We start from the raw sequence: 23,403 nt of genomic DNA, 5'->3' as shown, positions 1-23,403 counted from the left end.
TCTATCTATCTATCTATCTATCTATCTATCTATCTATCTATCTATCTATCTATCTATCTATCTATCTATCTATCTATCTATCTATCTATCTATCTAGACAATGGAATGCCATTTCCACCACCACCACCAATGTGCAGCATCTACCTGGATGAAGCGACTGCAGCCATTTTTGAGCCAGCACACTTCACCACACATTAGCTGTTAAGTGGTCAAAATGACCAGACCATGGTGGGCATTGTAGCCTGGACATTGGGGAACACCCTGCTGTCTTCCAAAGATGCCCTGGGATCTCTTATGACCACAGAGAGTCTGGACCTCCATTTTATGACTCCTCCAAATGACCGTGCCATATTCACAGCACTGTGTCTCTGTCACCTCACCAAGGGCATTAGGATCCACACACAGAACACAAGGAAAGCTCCCCCTGCTGGCCTCACGCATACTTCCAACAGCAACACAAGCTTTTCTTAGATGGACACCCATCCAGGTACTAGCCGGGTTCAGGCTTAGCTTCAGGTGGGTTACCTGTTTAAAAGTGCAGATGGTATGGCTGCTGTCTCTCTCCACCCCAGCTCACTGCTCCCCATCATCCGACCCCATGGTTTCTCAAGTCAGTGCTATGGTGACAACATACAGCTGTACCTGTTGTACCCTCCTGAAGACAACACGATGTCGGCTAGTGCCTCTGCATGTCTTACTGATATTTCAGCCTGGATGAAGGACCACCATCTACAGCTCAACTTGGCAAAGACAAAGCTTCTTGTCACCTTGGCCAGCCAGTCTGCTCAGTTCTGTATATCTCTTCAGCTTGTCTCACAGCCACTAACACCTGCCAAGTCAGTACGCAGCCTTGGGTGATGATTGATGAGCAGCTGTCTTTCTCTGACCACATTTCAGCTGTCTCTCGTTCAAGCAGAATCACTCTGTGTAGCATCTGCAAAATCAGACCTTAAGTGGCTGAGTATGCAGCACAGCTTCTGGTCCAGACTTTGGTCTTGTCACACCTGGATTACTGCAACTCACTACCAGCAGGAGGACTGACATGTGCCATCAAGCCACTGCAGATGGTCCAAAATGCAGCGGCACATCTTGGTCTTCAACCAGCCAAGACAGACACCTGTCACTCCTCTCTTCAAGTTGCTACATAGGCCCCCTATAGCAGCACCCATTAAGTTTTAATCCTTGCTTCTTGCACAGACAGCAGTCAGTAGTTCAGCACCTGTGTATATGGAGACAGTGGTGAGGTGTGTTGCTCCGTCATGCCCACTCAGGTCTGCCAGTGAACAGCGTCTGGTGATGCCAGCTCTGCGTGGTATCAAATCTCGTGGAACAAGCTGCCCACCTCCATCCGAACGGCTGACTCCTTCAAGGTGTTTAAGAAGCGATTGAACACCCCACTGTTCTGTGAACATCTGTCAAATAGCTGATGATGTTCTTTGCTATATTGGTAAGTGATCATTTTTGGTTATGCTAGCTTTATAGCTCTTCCCTTGTGGTGGGTAACTTAAGTAACCTCTCCTGCTACACTTGTTAAAAACAGACAACCAGACTGATGTTACTCCATTATGTTGACCTCCTCTGGAAGTCACATTTTTTTCCAAGATTGTAGATAGATTCTGTAAATGATTTTGTTCTGTGTTATTGTTGGATATTCTGGTTTTGCCTTCTGGCTAGGAGTTCTTTGACTTCTGAATTTATGATTAGTGTTTTGGCTTTTCTTCTGCTTTAGACCCTTGTGCACCTTTTGCCAAACTTTTATTTCCTGAGCCTTTTTGTGACCGAGAAACATCCGACTGCAGAGCCACAGAGCCATTTGTCACCGCAGTTGGCGGAAGTCACTGAATATAATAAGCAGTTTTATAGCAGAAGTGACGTTACCTCGCGTCTGTACTACACGCTAACAACACTCATCCCTATCCTTAAGTTACCCTAAGAAACTGCAGTCAGGATCTGCTGTGATGTATGGCTCTGTGGCTCTACAGTTGGATATTATTACAGTATACTGTTCATCTCCTGGCCGTATACGGATGAAATAGGCATAGAGCTTTCGATCCCAAATGGGAGGGAGGAGCTATTAAACTCCTGGCCTAGGAAAAGTTAAAAAATCTGTATGTTAATAAAAAATTTGAAAATCCAAATAATATAAAGCCTGAGGAAAAAAACAAAAGTTGAATCCAGACAACAAAATGAAAAATTCCAAAAACCAGAACAATTAGGACAAAAAGGTTAAAAGACCAACAAAACGTATTCAGTTCCTATTATATTTTTTGGATTTTATTCCATCCTGGTGGCAGTCTTGCGTGTTTTTGGGAGCACTGTGGCTTTGTTCCTGTTAGTTGAGTAGATTTTTCCATCACTAGTGGGTGAGTGTCTCCCAATAATCTGTGGGTAATTGCAGTGATTAGTTTAAATGGACAACCATTTTACAATATTTATGTGGGTATTTTGGCTGCTAATTATTCACGGTACTGCAACATTATATTGTTTTACATTCAGGTGCTGTCACATTATTATTCCCATTACTGGCAGCACCCTAATGTAAAACAAATTGCATTATTGGCAGCTCCAGGTTCCCATGGAAGTTGCATAGCACACCTCTGTGCCTTGTGTCATCAGTATGACCCCTTAAATCTGGAGCAAAGAGCCTTTCAGTATCCATGATTTGGATAAAATCTCTTAACAAGCGAAACGGTTATTCTTCCTCGACTGTCTGGTTTCTGATTCTCTCTGACCTTGATTTCTGTTTTACGATTAGGCTTTGGTGTATTAGAGTAAGTTGTACAGTCTCGGTTAGTTTCTGGTGGAGAAGCATTTCATCACCTGGTCGTCTTCAGCATAAACAAACAGCAGGATCAGAAACTAAATCTGGGAGGAAATCCTGGTAGAACCATAGCAACTGTATGGTGACACTTTCTCATGTTATTATGCACTTAACTGTTGTTATTATGGTCTGGTTTCTTTTTTATTTTTTTTTCTGACTGCTTCTGTACCTTTTATGGCACACTGGGGAACCTAATAATCTAAGATGTATTATTCACCTACAGTGTTACTCAGTTTAAAATTATTTCCCATGTTACCTCAGTGCCATTATTATTTCTTATGGGTGCTGGCTTTGTCTGAAAAATCTGTGTATGATTGCTGGGGTGTTGCATTCCTAGGACAACACAAACATTGTAAGAATAGCTTATACATGTTAACACCACCAATATTATGTGATTCAATCATTTTACGACATGAATTGTTTTTCATATATGTTTGCTGTTGTTCAGCATTAGCTCCAATTGAAGCCCATTGTATCAGGAACTTTGTTGTCTCCATTTCCCACTGAGATCAGGAGATTAAATCTTCTTGTCAGCCATCACTACAAACAACACAATATAAGCAACAGATAAAAGACAATTATGAACATATATATATACAGTATATCTACTCTATAACGATTTTGTGCAACGATTTTATGTGATGTTTTTATGTCACGTTTTTTTGTCACGCTTTAAATCGGGCTTATTTTAAGACCTACATATATATGTTTATTGAACTTTAATGTGTTGTTGTTAGATTTTCAGATTCTTATTCCGTTTTTAAATTATAAAGTAAAAAATATCAAGAACTTGCGTCCTGCGAGACGAGACTTTGTGCCAACAGATTTAACCACGCTCGGGGCCAGAAATAAAAGACAAAGAGTAGGACAGCTGCTGTACAGGGTTTGCAGCAAGCCAGCAGCTGATTGAGCAAAGAGGAGGTTAAAAAAAAAACTGTATTTGTTTCCCATTGTATCACCATTTAAGAGGGGGTTTCGGAGGAGCGACCATGTCTCCTTGGGGTGCGTTCAGCCCCCCTCTTCACAACACAGGCGGCAGACACGCAAAGTGGCTGGCGCGTAGCACAGGCAATGGGTGAGTGAAGTGAGCATGGCGTTAGCCCCTAGTATGTATACATGTGTGTGTGTGTGTGTGTGTGTGTGTGTGTGTGTATACAGTATATATATATATATATATATATATATATATATATATATATATATATATATATATATATATATGTATATATACTGTATGTATATATGTATATGTATATATACTGTATGTATATATGTATATATACACACTGTATATATAGTCATGTGCGCGTGGGAGACGGCTTAAGGACTTTGGTGACAGTAATTACCCCTTGAACCAGGAGTTGGTGCTGTTTACTGTTTCTTTGTCTTCTCCTCCCTCTGCAGAATGGAAGACTGACAGCCACTCCATCTCTGACATCACTTCCATGTCTGTCTGCCTGGACTCTCCCATTTTGCTTCATAAAATCTTAACCCAGAAATCGCCATCTTGAGTCAGTTCTGTTATGAACTTGCGTCTGTGAAGCCAAATTACACAATTGTTGGATGTTTTCTTTTGATTTAAACCTTTAAATTATATGGGATGGTGGTGCCCCAACTTGTTATCATTGTTTGTGTTCTGTTTTACTGTTTATACAGTGCATCCAGAAAGTATTCACAGCGCATCACAATTTTTTTATTTTTAATAAATTTGCAAAAACCTCAAGTAAACTTTTTTCACGTTGTTATTATGGGGTATTGTGTGTAGAATTCTGAGGAAAAAATGAATTGAATCCATTTTGGAATAAGGCTGTAACATAACAAAATGTGGAAAAAGTGATGTGCTGTGAATACTTTCCGGATTCACTGTAACTGTGGAGGTAGGGCAGAACAATGGCACAGTGGTAGCACTGCTGGCCTCACAATAAGGAGACCACGGTTGGCCTCCCAGGTTGTCCCTGTGTGGCGTTTGCATGTTCTCCCTGTATATGTTACAGTCTGTGCATGCTGTTCTTGTATCCATGTGGGTCTTTTTGTTGGTTTTGTATTATCATCACTATTTGGAATTTAATTGCACTGCATAGACTCGGCAATAAAACGAAACCTGAAAAGCCAAGACTGCATAGAAAGCAGTGGTGCCAAAAACAATAGGAATTTCTTGAGAGGACCCCACGTCCTATACCTTCCACAGGCAAAGCCAGACCTGAACCTTCCTCTGCCGTCTATCCATGCAGCCATTGGTTCTGTTCACCTGCTTGGAGACTCATTGGATTGTTTTCCTGCAGGACTCCGACATCCAACTAAACAAATGGCAGAGATAAAATAGCAGGCAGTTTAAGGTTAAAAACATCCCTAACCCCTCATCTGCCAAGCTACCACCTCTACTCGGGCTTGCTCTACTAAGACACGGTCAAGCAGGAATGAAGGGGCAACTAATCATAATTATGGCTGTGCAGGGCAGAGCTCAGAATGGTGTGGTGTGTTCAAGGACTGTGGTATAATGGGAATGGTGTCCAGCACTTAAATTCAGTGAGAAAAACAATATGAAGGCTGTCCAAGCAATCGGATCCACAAAGAGAATAAGAGAACTTATTTTAAGAAAATATTTTATTAGATCAGCAAGGACAAAAAATAATTCTTACTGCTCAATTAGAATGGCATTTTAAGGTGTTGGCATTCACATCTGATTAATTGGGAAGAAGACTATCCTGCCTGACTTTACGAGCCAATGCCAGGCTGCTGGGCCGCACTCCCCAGAGGGTGTTGCTGGCCACAGTTCCATCCCACTGGCATCGTTATAAAAGTCAATGGTTATCTTAATTTGTAGTCTCATTTGGTAATGAAGGGGTCAGTTGGAATGAAAAGTTGGCCTTGACAACATGATGACACACAAGGGCCTCCAGTGAAATGGTTCAGGAAGACAGCACCATAGTAAATGTGGAGGCAGGCGCCTTTAATAAAGGCTTCCGCTCATTACTGGTTTGTTTTTCTGTCAGTGGATGCAGACAGTAAATTGCAATTAATTAGCTCTAGTAGGAGGAAACACTCAGTTTAGTATTCCCATCCTGCATTTTCCCTAATTTCTAGACTGTAGGCTTGAAACGCAGAGCCTTCAAATACCACTTTCATCTGTGAGGCTTGACCAGTGTGCCTTCACTGACAACACATTCAGAGGGCTGCAGGATTAAATCCTCCGAAAACCTCCCAGCTGCAGCAGGCACATAAAGCTGTTCTTGTTGTGCTTCCATTTGCCTTTTCTCCCCTTTTTATTCCCTAACTAGCCACTGTTTGAATAAGACCTCATTAGGATTACATAGCCATTTAGCTAAGTGACATTCAGTGTAATTGTGTAATCCATCAATTGCTGTGCAATAACACACTCGGAAGGACTAAATGTTGATTAGCCCTCGGGTGATTTCACTTGTAGCTGAAAGTAATGGTCGCATGAACAAGGATGGGCACTGCAAGCTTAAAAGCTAGGGACAAGGAAATGATCCAGTGCTCTGGTCGAAAAAGAAATGAGAGGATACCAACTGTCTTTACCTGCTGGAGAAAGTGCAGACTACTGTGCATGATAAGCAAGCGGAGGTGAGTGTATAGCTTAGGAGACAACCCACGGAGCGCCTCAGCAGAGACAGTTGAGTGTCTTGCCATCATATGCAGGTAAAAGTGAAAGAGTGCACTGAGGTGAGCTTTTCATAACACAGTATCTAGCATTCACTCATCATGCATTGGAGCTTTCAGTGTGTATGCACATTTTTATTTAAACATTTATACTGGTAATTTAGGGATGCTGCAATTAATATTGCCTCCTGGCATCTCCGGGATACCAGGATTGAACCCACGTTCTGTCGTTCAATGCAGAGCTGACATATTATCCCTGTATGCATGTGTGCCATCCCAAGATAACTCCAGCTGCTTCCCACACCCCAAACATACACAGATTAAGGTGTTTAGTCTTTATTGACTCGGCGTGGGTGAATTTGGGTCCAGGTTTATAAGTGTGCCCAACAGATGATGGGCGGCAATAGTAGACTTCCATTTAATTTCATTCAGTTAATTATTGTATAGTGCTGTCCACTGAGTACCGTGAAATGCAAGTATAGATTAGACAAATTACTGAATACAGAATTAGTACACGAAATAGATAGATAGATAGATAGATAGATAGATAGATAGATAGATAGATAGATAGATAGATAGATAGATAGATAGATAGATAGATACTTTATTAATCCCCAAGGGGAAATTCACAATGCAGAGATTTATTACAACAAACAGAAAACAAAGTAGAAACTCATTAACATAAATGAAAAAACAGCAATATCTGTCCATTAATAATTCATTGTTGAACGATAGACAAAGGGCGGCACGGTGGAGAGGAAAACAAAAACCTCAGTCAGCAGCATCAGTAGGGAAAATAACCTTCCGGGGGGTCTAGAGTCCCAGTTCTTGACATGTACTGGCAACCAATTGGCTGCTCACCCTTTGCTGGTCATTCTGTAGTGGAGTCTATGCTGGCCATCCAATCTGATGATGGAACCTTTCCATCTGATGATTCCAGTGCTCCAGGTATCTGAGATGACTTTTCTATGGGCAGAAGAGCAGCTTGGCAGTAGAGCAGTGGCACCAAGTGCCACATAGTGATTCCGAGAAGAGAGACAGAAAGGAGGTGGTCAGTAATACTTTATACAGTCATGGCCGAAATTATTGGCACCCCTGGAATTTTCCCAGAAAATTCACCATTTCTCCCAGAAAATTGTTGCAATTACAAATGTTTTGCTATACACATGTTTATTTCCTTTATGTGCATTGGAACAACACAAAAAAACAGAGAAACAAAGCCAAATCTGACATAATTTCACACAAAACTCAAAAACCGGGCTGGACAAAATTATTGGCACCCTCAACTTAACATTTGGTTGCACGCCCTTTGGAAAAAATAACTGAAATCAAGCGCTTACTATAACCATCAACAAGCTTGTTACACCTCTCAACTGGAATTTCCGACCATTCTTCTTTTGCAAACTGCTCAAGGTCTCTCAGATTTGAAGGGCGCCTTCTCCCAACAGCAAGTTTGAGATCTCTCCATAAGTGTTCAATCGGATTTAGATCTGGACTCATTGCTGGCCACTTCAGAACTCTCCAGCCCTTTGTCTTCAACCATTTCTGGGTTCTTTTAGAGGTATGTTTGGGGTCATTGTCCTGCTAGAACACCCATGACCTCTGACGCAGACCCAACTTTCTGACACTGGGCCCTACATTGCACCCCAATATCTTCTGGTAGTCTTCAGATTTCATGATGCCTTGCACACAGTCAAGGCATCCAGTGCCAGAGGCAGCAAAACATCCCCAAAACATCTTAGAACCTCCACCATGTTTGACTGTAGGTATTGTGTTCTTTTCTTCGTAGGCCTCATTCCGTTTTCTGGAAACAGTAGAATGATGAGCTTTACCAAAAAGGTCTACCTAGGTCTCATCTGTCCAGAAGATGTTCGCCCAGAAGAATTTTGGCTTCCTCAAGTACATTTTGGCAAACTCTAGTCTGGCTTTTTTGTTTCTGTGTCAGCAGTGGGGTTCTCCTGGCTCTCCTGCCATAGCGTTTCATTTCGTTCAGATGTCGACGGATAGTTTGAGCTGACACTTTTACACCCTGAGTCTGCAGAACAGCTTGAATATGTTTTGAAGTTGATTGGGGTTGTTTATCCACCATTCGGACTATCCTTAGTTGCAGTCTTTTATCAATTTTTCTCTTTCGTCCACGTCCAGGGAGATTAGCTACAGTGCTATGTGTTGTGAACTTTGGACAAAGGAACATGAAGATCTCTGGAGATGGACCTGTAGCCTTGAGATTGTTGATATTTTTCCACAATTTTTGTTCTCAAGTCCTCAGACAATTCTGTGCTCTTCTCTCTGTTCTCCATGCTTAGTGTGGCACACTCAGACACACAACAGAAAGGCTGAGTCAACTTTTCTCCATTGTAACTGGCTTCAGATGTGATTGCTATATTGCCAGCACCTGTTTCTTGCCACAGGTGAGTTCAAACGAGCATCATATGCTTTAAATAAAACGATTTACCCACAATTTTGAAAGGGTGCCAATAATTTTGTCCGGCCCATTTTTGGAGTTTTGTGTGACATGATGTCAGATTTGCCTTTTTTTCTGTGTTTTTTCGTGTTGTTCCAATGCACATAAAGGAAATAAACATGTGTATACCAAAACATTTATAATTGCAATAATTTTCTGGGAGAAATGGTGCAGTGCCGATAATTTCGGCCATGACTGTACATATGGTGATACTTAAATTTCTGTAGAAATGACTAACAACAGAGATGCAGTATGCACAGCTAATCAGCACCTGTAGGCAGGGTATGCTAAGCTGAAGTCGTGAGTCTTCAGCCTGAGACTGAAAGGGCATCTCATACATGCAAGAAGATCAGTCTACAGTTTTGAGTTGAAAAATCTCTTACCAGGATATGCTGAGACCCCTCGACCACCCTACAATCGGATTAGGCAATGATTATATTATATTATATTATATTTATATTATATTATATCTTTATATATAATACACTACCGTGGCTGTTCGTTTGTCTGTCCAGGATTTTAAATCACCTGTAGCTTGCAAACCGTTTGAACTATTGACCTGAAATTTGGTACACATATACTACATGATGTTTACTATCTGCTTTCAGGGTGATGACTAACCTCCAAGGTTATTCCTCTTTTTATTTTTATTTTATTTTATTGTAGAATGAACTCTCGGCAGCAACCAGCAGGGTGGCCGTGCGGCACATGCATACGGGCGCCGTTCTGATTCCCAACCACCTTTGCCATCACTTCCCCTACCTCTTTATATCTTAAATCATTCTTGAGGCTGATTGAAGACTTTAATGCCAGCTTAAGTGAAAAATTAAAGAAAACATTCTAAGTAATTGTAACACGAACACTGACTTCAATCAGAAGAGCTGCTCAGGAAGTCACAAGCGCATCAACCTCTGAGCAAACGAATGTTAAATATACAGAGAAAGAGGATGAAGACTAGGAATGCTCAAGTCAAGTGTATTCACTGCACGTTATTGTGCTGTGCACCATTACTGGTTATGTTATATTACCCGATCCATGGCTTTGTCCGCTTAGTAGTGAAACAGGACAAACTTTAAAAATCAATAAACAAACAGGTATCGCTAGCTAAGCGGAGGCAAGGTACACTCCAAAATGCAAAGGTAGAGCGACTCGAACAGAGGCTGGCGCGTGAGTGAGGAGAGCCCTGCCCGGCTCCCCACTCCTGACGTCACGCTTCCCCCTCCCCTCGGCCTGCAGCCTTTGTCTCGGATTAGCATGAGTATATCGCTCCTGCAAGTGAACAGTGATTCTTAGCGTGAAGAGAGGAGTCACAAAATCAACCGGAATGTTCAAGCAAATTATAGAAAAAAACCCGATCTAAAACCGTTAAGTAGTTCTCTCATGAAAGCGGACAGACAGACATTCGATTTTATATATATATATATATGTATATATATATATATATATATATAGAGAGAGAGAGAGAGAGAGATTATGTCACTGTCAAACCTACTTAACTAATAATATAATGTAATATATATATATATACTGTGATGGACTGGCATCTTATGCAGGGCTGTTTTATGCCTTGCATGCTGTGCTACTTGGATAAGCTCAGGCCAGTCTAATATACACTACAACTTGATTAAGTATAAATAAGCAGTATGCATCATATTATGCTGTAACAACCATCGTAAATAAACCTGCACAACCCTGAGTTACTAGAATTTCAAAATTTTACTTCAAGATTTAGTTCCACAACATTACACGCCTTGTTGACCATGTCAGTATTTGGGTCTTGGGGACACCTCTAAACAATACTATAATTTTCTGTATGAATTTGCCCTAAGTCACATGAATTGTGCCCTTCTCTGTCTTGCTAACACACCTGTTTCTAGATTTTTGACTTCCCCACTGCATTTCAAACCAATCTTTCCGTTCTTCATCCCCTAGATGTAGATTTCTTACATGTCAGGACCCCCCTCACTCAGCCTCATATCTTACATTGCCTCACTCTTTCTGTTTCGACATCATCCATCAGTATCTAATTTAGCATCACCAATTCTCATACATTTTCTTACAGCTTCATTGGGCACACAAACTCACACACAGTTAACCTAATATTTGGGGGCTGAACTGGACTACCAAAATTAAAACCCACATAGAGAGAACATGCAAACTCAACATGGTCAATGACTGGGTGCAAAATCTGAAGAATGGATAGTGAGGCAGCAGTGCTGACCACTGTGCCATATTATATTATTTTCTAATATAATATACAGTAATATAATATTATATGCTAAGTCGTATAAATTTTTTTTCATTTTTGAATGTGATCACAGATATATTCTGGGTTATCTATATTGGTCACTGTCCCATAAAGTTCCTGCTTGTGCTACAAAGGAACGCCCTGTGCAATTTTTTCTTGTGTACTCATAAGGTGACTGTAATTGCATTTTAATAGAGGAATAAATGAAGAGCCATAAATCAAAACCCCCGATCGCCAGCAGTTGTGTCTCTCTGGGGGCCTGTGAACTCATATTAAAATAAGTTATAATAAAACACAGATGGCCACTCGAAGTCATCAAAGTAACAATTCCAATTATCACAAGTAAAACACTGCCTTTATGTTTATTTGATTGCTTCATAGCAAACACATACTGTATATATGTATGTATGTGTTTGGGGCACATCTGTGGCTCTGTATAATGTAAAACAAAAGGAATTGTGTAATCATTTTACAAAGATAATAGAGACATGTTTTCAGAAGCGAGTCCAACAGAAAACTGACTAAATGTGTACAAACTTGTGGTCATATGAGTTCCAGGCAGGAAGGTGCTTGTCCAGGAGGGGCGGACAACTGAAGTGATGTCAGTGGTGGAATGGCCATCAGAGGGAGGAAGAGAGAAGGCATTTGAACACCACGCCAACCCCAGGTTTGGTGGGTAACTACCATCACCAGAACCCTTTATAGCACATGCGTGTAATACATACAATGTATATATTATGTGTGTGTGTGTATATATATATATAAATAAATAAATGTACAATATTCCCTCACTGTTACTTTAACAGAAGCACAAACCTTGTCACAAACAGGTTGTTTGCTGGCTTACCATTTGTCTTAGACAAAAACTGAATAGGACCTCTTTTGTTCGTCATAAAATGAGCATTTAAAAAAGAGTGGATGGATTTTTGGTTAATTCAACTGTCAGAGTTATTGAACAGCAAATATAAAAATCTGTTCTTTTTCTACACACTTCAGTATTTAAAAAATTATGAATAATTATTGTGCCCAATCTAAACGGCAGAAATGTTGTTTTGTATCACACAGTTGTTTCTAATTCTTTTGAAGAAAAATTTGCATTGATGATATGTTGTGTTCTGAAGTATTGAATTTAAATGGTAAAAAGGTCCAAAAAAAAATGGGAAATTTATGTGAGACATATTTATATGTGAAAATATCAAATTTTATTATCCTATATTCAAGTTTAGATAATACCAGAAATGGTCGCAAAGTTTTGTAGAAGTAGGTGTGGTGGTTTTCTTGTGATGCTCAAACAGACAGATAGAAATTCAATTTTTATATTTAAACTAGCCGTCCCCTGTGGCTTCGCCCATGTATTATTGAAACAGGACAGTGAGGAGGGCGCCGCCCAGCTGTCTACTCCTGACGTCACTCTTCCACCTCCCCTCGGCCTGCCGCCTCTGTCTCGGATTAGCGCGGATATATCGCTTCTGCAAGCGAACTATGATTCTTAAGTGCAGTGAGAGAAGCAAATTATAGAATAAAACCCGATGTAAATCCGTTACGTAGTTCTCTCGTTCGCTAACTAAGCGGAGTTAAGGTTACGCCCGAGGCAGACGCGTGAGTGAGGAGGGCCCCTCCCCACAGCCTGATGAGTCTCTCTCGGGCTTTTGTGCTAATAAATCGGCACCGCAAGAGAACTGTGATACTTAGCGTGATGAGAAAGTCGCAAAATCAACGGAATGTTCAAGCAAATTATAGAAAAAAACCCAATATAAATCCATTAAATAAAGTGGACAGACATACAAACGGGTCTAAAAAACTATAAGAAATTTTGTGCTTGGACCACAAAATTTTTAAAACCGTTTCTTAGCGAGCACCTATGGGTGGGCGAAGGGTAACCTACATGCCAAATTTCACGTCCTAAGTCCTCATGGTTCAGATTTTGCGATGAGTGAGTCAGTGGTATTTGGCTTTTATATATATATAGATATAACAAGTATAAAATGTAATACAAGATAAGATTGACATTCTAAATAAACTGAGTGCCATTCCTTTCAAGAAATTTCAATAAGGCACACTGTTGACCTGTTGCTGCCATCTAGTGGATATGTGGTGCTATTAATTTAGTATTACTTCAACTGATAATGGCCACTTTTGGTAAGGTTATCACGGTGTGTGTTTTTGTATTTGTTTTTATTTCTTCTGGATATTTATATGTAGAAAATTTGCAATGTTATTAGCCTGTATTCTAAGTTGGACTATACTGAAAATAACTGCAAGGTTTTGTAGAAATAAGTACAGTGGTTTTCATGTGATGTTCCAAAAGATAGACAGAAAGTAAATATATCGAGTAGATAAAGCTGAAAGAAAATTTTGCGTTTTTTTTCTCTTTATTTTAGACAGTAAAGCAACATAATATGAATATGCTCAAAGTCAAACTTCTTATGTTCTTATGCATGTGCTACCACCACTGAGCCAGCATGCCACTACATTGGCAGTCTATGTTCGTATTCCAGTGTTTCCTTATGCTGCTCTAATAAAAGCTCACGTCCTTATTTAAGTTGTCGACACAGACTACAGTGTACCTGTGTGAGAGAGAAAAAAAAAAGTCTGGTTATAAATCTATTTAAAGTATCGGAATAAAAAGGCGGAAAAGTGGCTGTAAGGCAGGTCTTCTTTGCTGAAAGACTGCCAGAATAATTTAAGCACTCATCGGCTAATTGTGCTGTATTATGGCATTAAGCCCCTTCATCCTGACAATATAATAGATAAAGATGGAGCCATACGTCGGAATAGTGGAGTCAATGCGGTAATTGTTAGTAAGAGCAGAGCTGTTAGGGTAATTACGGTGCTTCAGTGCGCAATTAACGCATTGTTGTGTTGGGCCTCATTTGTGAACGGAGCATTTAATGTGGCAGGACACCTCGTGAATAAGATATCAATAGCTGCGTAATTATATATTTTTCATGTTTCAAAAGGCGTAAGACAATGCCTCGGGCACAGAATTGCAGTTATTCATTGACACAGTAATTTGAAAGGAAGACATCGAAAGCAAAGATAAAAATATGGAAATATTTTGGAATTTTTCTTTTGGGTTATTTCGAAGCAGGCGGTGAATAATTCCCATTATGTTGGCGGGCGTTTCTACTGTAAAGCAGTGCACTTGATGTGCTGCGCCGAGAGAATGATTCGAGGCAGCCGTATTGTGTTGTGTTGTGTTGTGCTGTGCTGTGCTGTGCTAGGAGAACACTGGAGAAGGAGCAGATCTTAAACGTGGGTCTCGAAATGCAGATTTCTGATTAGAGTTGAGCGTTGGATTTACGATCTCAATTATTCTTTTTTCAGGAAGATTAAGCTTCTGACTGTTAGTTATGAGAAAATATTATTCAGCGTCTAATTGTTCCTTATCCTTTATTCATCCATTTATTCTGCATAATTTGCTTTGCCCCAGTTGGCAGCCTGGCAAGGGTCAGTGCCTGTCTTATACCCAGTGGTGCTGGGGTATCCGATCATCCACTTTAACTTGCAAGTCAGTTAAGGGGCTTCAGTAAATGAGGGATGGATGAAGTATTTCATTTTGCTTTGCTTTGCTTTAGGGATACCGGGGTCAATCAAAACGGTTCACCCAACCAGGCAGGAAGACAGAGTCCTCTGTTGATCATTTTGGGTAGTAAAAATGTCTGAGCGTATTATGACAGCATAAATAGATAGACAGGTAGATAGATGAAAGGTACTATATAATAGACACATTAGATAGATACAGTGGGTATAAAAAGTCTACGAACCCCTTTGTGTAATAAAAAGAACAAGAGAAATCCTGTCAATCCATCTGAAAATTTGTGGGCAAAAATCAAGACTGAGTGCTGTAATAAAATCAAAAGGGGCTTCAACTAAATATTAATTTACAGAGTGTGCACACTAATGCTACCAGATTTTTGCATGATTTGTTTTTTTGTTCTCTTTATCACTAAACAATTTCAGATTTGTTTTCTCCTTCTTTGTATAGATTGCAGTTTTGCAATAAAGGAGGAATACGTTCTGACAGCATTTCTCTTGGCTTCACTTTTTTATTACACGAAATCTGTGATTTTGGCAGGGTGTGTAGACTTTTTATACTACTGTAGATAGATAGATGAAAGGAACTACAGTATATGATAGATAGATAGATAGATAGATAGATAGATAGATAGATAGATAGATAGATAGATAGATAGATAGATAGATAGATAGATAGATAGATAGATAGATAGATAGATAGATAGATAGATAGATAGATAGAGAACAGTACAATAGTTAAAAAGATTAAGGGCACGATATAATAGATATGATGGGCACTATGTAATGGTATTGTACATAAGAGGGGACTATATAATTGATAAACAGGTAGACTGAAATGAAATGCACTATATGATAGATAGCAAGGTATGACAGGCAGTATAAGATAGCAATATTGACTGAAAGATAAACACAAAAGGCACTATATAATACATAGCTAAGAAGAGCATTCTATGATTTTAAGATACATAGATTGACATGAAAGGCACTCTCTAATAGACAAATGGATAGATAGATATCAAAGGTGCTATTATGATAGATAAATAAATATGAACGGCACTATGTATTATATAGATAAACACAACAAAAGACACTATATAATAGAACATTAGAACACTGTAGATGAGAACAGGCCATTAAGCCCAACAAAGCTCGCCAGTCCTATCCACTTATTTCTTCCAAAAAATCATCAAGTCGAGTTTTGAAAGTCTCCTACGTCTTACTGTCTACCACACTACTTGGTAGCTTATTCCAAGTGTCTATATTGTTCTTTGTGTAAAGAAAAACTTCCTAATGTTTGTGCGAAATTTATCCTTAACAAGTTTCCAACTGTGTCCCCGTGTTCTTGATGAACTCATTTTAAAATAACAGTCTTGATCCACTGTACTAATTCCCTTCATAATTTTAAACATTTCAGTCAGGTCACCTCTTAATCTTCTTTTGCTTAAACTGTAAAGGCTCAGCTCTTTTAATCTTTCCTCATAATTCAACCCTTGTAGCCCTGGAATCAGCCTTGTTGCTCTTCTCTGTACCTTTTCTAGTGCTGCTATGTCCTTTTTGTAGCCTGGAGACCAAAACTGCACACAGTACTCAAGATGAGGCCTCACCAGTGTGTTATAAAGGTTGAGCATAACCCCCTGTGACTTGTACTCCACACATCAAGGCGCTATATAACCTGACATTCTGTTAGCATTCTTAATGGCTTCTGAACACTGTGAGGAAGTCGATAGCTTAGAGTCCACTGTGACTCCTAAATCCTTCTCCTAAGGTGGACTCTCGATTTTCCGACCGCCCATTGTGTATTCAAACCTAACATTTTTACTTCCTATGTGTAATACTTTACATTTACTGACATTAAATTTCATCTGCCACAAATCTGCCCGAGCCTGTCTGCTATCCAAGTCCTTCTGTGATGATATAACAGATTCCAAATTATCTGCTAATCCACCTATCTTGGTATCATCTGCAAATTTAACCAGCTTGTTACTTATATTCCTATCTAAATCATTTATATACATATTAAAAATATCAGCGGCCCCAGCACTGCCCCCTGCTGGTCACCACTCTTAACATCGGCCAGTTCTGATGAGGTTCCTCACACCATCACCCTCTTCTTCCTGTGTCTGAGCCAATTCTTCACCCATCTAAAAACATCACCCTGAACTGCCACTTCTTTTAATTTGATGCCCAACCTCTCATGTGGCACCTTATCAAATGCTTTCTGAAAGTCCAGATAAATAATCTCATCTGCTCCACTCTGGTCGTATCCTTTTGTTGCCTCCTCATAGAATTCCAGCATGTTAGTAAAACACGACTTCCCTCTTCTGAGCCCATGCTGACTGTTCCTAATAATTCCTGTCCTTGCCAGGCGTTGCTCAATCTTATCCTTAATAATTCCTTCCATTAATTTTCCTGTGATGCATGTTAAGCTTACTGGCCTATAGTTGCTTGGATCTGCCCTGTCACCCTTTTTATGTAATGGGATGATATTAGCCATTTTCCAGTCCTTCGGAATCTTTCTAGTGCACAGTGACTTCCTAAAAATATGTGTCAAGGGTTTATATCTGTACTCACTAGCCTCCTTAAGAATAGAGAGATATTAAGAATACTATATAATAGATATGAAAGCTACTCTATAATGCATAGACAAAAAGAGCAGTCTCTGATAAGATACATAGATTGACATGAATGGCATTCTATAATACATAGAAAGATAGATAGATGGATTGATAGAAATCAAAGGCCCTATGTAATAGATCAATAAATATGAAAGGCACTATGTAGTGGATAAACACAAAAGGCACACTATAATAGATGGATATGAAGGACAGTATATAATAGATAGCTATACAATACATAGATACTGTAAGAGGAGTACTCTATGATCGAAAGCTAGATTGACACGAAAGGCACTATATAACATAAATATGAAAGGCACTATGTAATAGACAGACACATATGAAGGACTATATATATTGGATAATTTAGAGAGACAGTTTTCTACAGTTTTCACGGACAGTTCTTGTACACTTTTATGACTGCAGATTCAACATGTCAATCACACAGATTATTGGATTCTTTAAATTTTGTTACAAAATGAAAGCAATCGTGACTAATATAACAGCCTGAAGAATGTAAGCTATGAAAGACATGTCCTCCTTTTGTCATGGACCCGTGTAGTTTTCTTAGCGACACGGAGCAGTGGTGACGACCTCTGTGCCACATGTATGGTTGTCTAATCAGAGAGAGACTCTCGTGTCCTCTTCCTTGCTGCCTTTTCTTGAGGTCTCTGATGGTTCTTGCCAGGAGTTTTCCTTTCTTCTTCCTGCAGTGATCTTTCTGTAGCCACCCAGCATCAGGTCGCACTTCTAGAAACTCTCAGACGTCAGGATGCTAATCCGCTCCGCCAGGCATCTGCCTTAATTTTAATAAAACTGTTGCTTACTGGTTATACTTTTTTTGACACTTCATTCATCAGTCAATGATTGTAAATGGATTTCATGTTGTCAGCAGGAAGACGAAGCCCACGCGTGTGTCGGGCTGCCAGCAATTAAACAAAAGGCTAGCAGGCCAGGGAAGGGTCGTACATCACCGAGATTATCCCGATGTCACCTCCTCTTATGATATATGTTATTGGTGGAGGAAAACTCACAAAATATGCTGTTGGAGCCATTCTGGCTTTGTCATCTCCCACCACGGTTGTAGGGGGAAGATAAATGAGAAAGAGCTGAAAATAATAATTACTGCTTAAAAAAAGACAAAATTATGATATGTGCATCTGTGATAAAAATCATGCAGTGTTTATGACCATCCGGAAGAAAATATTGTCAGTGAGAGGAGTTTCCATGCCTGTGCTATATGGCTTGGTAAAGTGAAAATTAATAAAACATTTCATTAAACTTACTTTAGTGGGAAAATAACAATTCCAAAATAGTGGAGCCGAGGGAGGAGGTGACTGTCTGTAAATGGCTGTCCATATAAAATACATTCATGTGCGTTCTAGCTTTCAGTTTCTTTTAGACAAATAGGAAAGGCACTATACAGAGGAGAAACAGGTAGGACAGGCACTATATAACAGATAAACAGATAGAAAAGACACTGTATACTAGAGAGATAAATAAATGGGAAAGGCATTTTATAGTAAATGGACAGATTGAAAAGGCACTATATAATACATAAAAATAGAAGAAAGGCCCTATATAATAAATAGATTATTATATACAGTAGTGAACAGATACTTAGACTATAAAGGCACCATATAATTCCTAAAAATACATTAAATGCACAATATGATAAGTAGGTGAATAGAAAGGACGCTATGAAATAGATAATATATGTAAATGGACAGATAGTAATGGCACTCTATTGCAGATTGAGAGATAGGAAAGGCACTATATGGTGAATGGATAAGCAGATATGAAAGTCACTATAAAGCAGGTAGATACGAATGGCACTATAAAGTAAATAGATGGATGGGAAAGTCAGTATATAGGAATTAGACAGATAGGAAAGGCACTATATAGTAGATAGATTGATAGGACTAGCACTATACAGTAGCTAGGAAGATGGGAAAGGCACCATATAGTAAATAAAGTAGATAAATAGACTGGAAAGGCACTATATTATATACAGTATTGACAGTGTGGAAAGTTCGAACCTGACACACACAGTCAGACACGGAACGTCGTAAAACACACTCGCTTTAATTGCAACCCCTATTTACAAACCCAAGCCCCAGTGCAGTAATCACCAGCACTCCTTTAAACTTCCTTCTTCTCCCTATCGCCTCCAACTCCTCCCAGGCAAACTCTGTCCACTTCCACCTGACTCCGGCTCCTGGAATGGAGTGAGGCGGCCTCTTTTATATCTTCCCCGGATATGCTCCAGGTGCTTGATGACTAACTTCCAGCAGCACTCCCCAGTGTGGCGGAAGTGTTGCCCTTGCACCGGGAAGCACTCCGGGTGTACACCATCCCTGGTCCGGCAGCACTTCCTGGTGTGGCGGAAGCGCTGCCTTCCAGGGCTCCAAAAGTATCTGGGCACCCCCTAACGGTGACCATGGGCTCCAACCGGGTTGAGCTTCCAAGCTCTGCTCCCGTGGACCCCATGCAGACCATGGCAGCTGCCCTGTTGTGGCCCGGGGAAGGTATTGCTCCTCTCCCGGACCCTCCTAGTGTCCCGGCTGGGTAGGACCCCCAGCCATCTGCCACAACAGCTAGGAAAAAACACTATATAATATATAGGCAGATAGACTTCTACCGTAAATTAATAGATGTAAAAGGTGCAGTATAATACTGATTGAAGTGGAAGAGACTTTTATAGATTTGGAAGGCACTATATCAAATAAATCAAATGATAGTAAATAAAAATGTCAAAGGGACTGTGCAGTGTTTATAGATGGATGGATAAACAGATGTGGCGCACAAGTTGTTTGTTCATTTCTGATTTCTTCTGTCATTACATATTGTCGAGTTTTCAGGTCTTCAGCCAAAGTCTAATATCAGGTAACGAAGTGAACAAATATATTTTTATGCTGTTTACTGAAGGACATGAAAAAGTTGTTGTGCCTCCATTAAATCAAACTGGCATAACCCAAAGCATTCTCTAATTTTAAAAAAGTCTTTCATATTTGTGTCACATGCACTGCGCACAGTGAAATGCTAATATGGTAATTGACATGTTGCCACTCTCTGATGCCATGATTAGCAAGTGTGACACACACACACACACAGTAACTAATACAGGCGTCCTTGGGTTATGACCAGTTCCGTTCTTACAACAGTGATGTAACCCAAATTTGGGTAAAGTCGAAACACACCCTGGCCTAAGTCACTTACCTAATACGCCGCACGCAGCAAAACTAGTTTGCCAACTCCCTCACTCATACGCTGCGTTACTTCGTATTCTTCCGCTGCATGCAACCAAACTAGTTTGCTCACGTAGTCTGTAAATATGACGCTAACGGTGTAAACCGAAACACATTTTTATGGGGGTGAGCGTTGTAAACTCAAAACGTCGTATGTCGCGACGTCGTAACCCGAGGACCCCCTGCATGGTGAAAATGCAGGCTTAATGGTAGAATGGTAAGTCCGTCTGTTGTAATTAATCGTGTTTTTTATGAAACTCTCTCTGTTCACCGGACATATCTTATATGCCCCTGACTTTGTGCTTCTTGCTGCCTTTCTGCATTGGGCATTCCAGCCCTTTTTGGGACGCTGGACAACGTAACACCTGAATCCAAATGTATATATACAGTATGTATATATATATATGTGTGTGTATGTATGTATGTGTGTGTGTGTATATATATATATATATATATATATATATATATATTTTATAGTGTGATGGCTGTCCGGCAGCTCAAACAAGCCGGGACGCCCAATGACTGGAAGGATGGGGGAAGGCAGCTGTTTTGGGACTCTGCCTCCCCCAACAAGTTAGATGGCGACTTCCCTGCAGCATAGCGGTGCCCTGGATTCCCACGGGGCACCATGGGATCTGGAATTCGGCTTCACAGCCCTGCTGAGTACTGTGGGTTCCACCAGGAGATGCTGCAGTCACGGGGCCAGAAGCCATGAAGTACTTCTGGGCTGAAGAAGAAAACCTAAGTTGCCCATTTGACCCAGAAGTGTGGACGAGTCACGTGATCGGATGGACAGAAGCACTTCCGGGTCAAAGACTATTTAAAGGACTGGTGGGAACCTAGCAAGTGAGCTGTGGTCAGGGGGAGGTGGACAGCACTTGCTGGGAGGTGTGGAGGAGAGAATTATATTATATTTGTGATTATTTACCTGTGTTGTTGTGGCTGTGGTGTTTAAAGCATTGTCTTTAAGAAGAAAAGAATATTAAAATACTCCTTGGGACTTTTACTCAGTGTCCTGTGTGACTGTCTGTTGGGGTTAACGAGGTAACAGTGACCCATAGTGTTTTACTATATATACTGTGACAGTTTAAGGGTCCCCGTGACCCCTTGAACCCTCATACCAGACATTAGACACCAGATAAAAGTCCAAGAATTGACTTTATTATTATAAATAAGTGCACAAAGCACCACTACTCCACACCACTCCAATAAACAATAATCACTACAATAATAAGCAATCCTCCACTCCCAGACGCTTAGCCACCCTGCCTCCCAACTCAGCTCAGCGTCTGGGATTTCCCATCGTCCTTTTATAGTCCTTGACCCGGAAGTGTTTCACCTTCTCTGTCCACGTGACATGGGACACTTACGGGTCAGATAAAAATCCTTTTTCTTCACCCCGGAAGCACGTCATTCCTTGTGTCGCTGTGATTAAGACACACTTCCGGGTTATGGTGCAAATAACAATCCCTGGGCCTCCCTGCAGCGACTCCTGGCGGCCCCGTGGTATCCAGCAGGGCTGTGCATTAAAAGTCCACTGTCCATAATTCCCTGCTGGCATTCGGGGTACCTCCATGCTGCAAGGATGGCCCTATCTGGCGGCCTGGGGGTATTGGCCGGGAATAATAGCCGGCCATATCTCACAATACATATATATATGTATGTGTGTATATATACAGACAGACATGACACCAGATGTCCACAACACACATGGTTTATTTACAATATTTACAGTGCACAATCCAGTTCCGCTAACTCACACACAGTACTCAGCCCTTTCCTTCAGCAGCCTCCACTCCTCTCTCGTTCATTGTACTCGGGTCAACGTGTACATATAAACGTATGAATATGGTCATAAGATAAACACGTTTTTATAAATATGAGTTATTTACTCTGTGGTCTGGTGCTCTTTATCTAATATGACATTTTACTTGGAGTCTTGAGGTATTCCGATCTAAACATTTGCAATAGTAGAGGACATCAGGAAGGAAAATCACTCTGAATATATGAATTAAAAACAACAACAGAATTTATTTCTGTAGCACATTTTGATACGTGAAAGGAGGTCCAAGTGCTTTAAAATATTAAAATCTAAACAGAGTTACATAAAGAAAGTAAAAACTAAAGAGCAGGCATTTGTAACAGCAGAGAATCTTAATGTGCACCTGAATTGCAAACTATGGGCAGATGGCCAGGGAGGACAGGAAAATTAAAACCCCCAGTTGACGGGATGTTGAAGGAAGTAAATTGTGTGGGGGTACAAAGTCAAAGACCACCTGGCTTCCTCTGGTCATTCTACTTTTCATTAACAGGACACTCTTGTGGCTCTTTCTTCATCTTCCCAGAATCTCAGGTGGCTGCAGCACACTAAGACCAGGGGGCAGTGGCACTTTGTGCCACCTCAGAGTTTACCTTAAGAAAAAGAAAACATGCCAAGGTGTTGATGATGAGTGAGCAGCTTATAAAACAGCAAATGGAGTTGCATTTAATGAATGAGGCCGATTCTTCCTCGCCTCCATATAAAGCAGTTCCAGTCATGGCGTTCACAAAGTTAAAGAAAGAGGTGTGTGTGTTTTTTTTTTTTTTTTTATGAACAGATAGATGGCCTAATGTTGGCACCCCATGCTGCTTGTTTCCTGCTTTGTGCCTGCTGCTGTTAGGGGAGGCCCATCACCGTCTCCAGGGGTGAGACCATTGTAATAGCAGGAGGAATTGTGAAGGAGTCTGTGGCAGCAGTGAGCAGATTTCCGTGTTAATGAAAGTACGGTGAAGTATGGAGTAATAGCAGCCGCAGTCTTCTCCAGGTCTGGGACCCCCTCATACTGTGGTCGCCCACTTCGGCCTCC

At 40.5% G+C, this 23,403-nt stretch overlaps 1 protein-coding gene across 1 annotated transcript in view; it reads left to right on the top strand.

The window, feature by feature from the left end:
* The window catches only part of LOC114656393 (receptor tyrosine-protein kinase erbB-4-like), an 833,421-nt gene that overhangs the window by 394,284 nt on the left and 415,734 nt on the right, over positions 1-23,403 (top strand).

The sequence above is a fragment of the Erpetoichthys calabaricus genome, chromosome 8 (genome assembly GCF_900747795.2).
Source record: "Erpetoichthys calabaricus chromosome 8, fErpCal1.3, whole genome shotgun sequence".
Taxonomy (NCBI): domain Eukaryota; kingdom Metazoa; phylum Chordata; class Cladistia; order Polypteriformes; family Polypteridae; genus Erpetoichthys; species Erpetoichthys calabaricus.
This window is presented reverse-complemented; position numbering and strand designations above follow the sequence as displayed.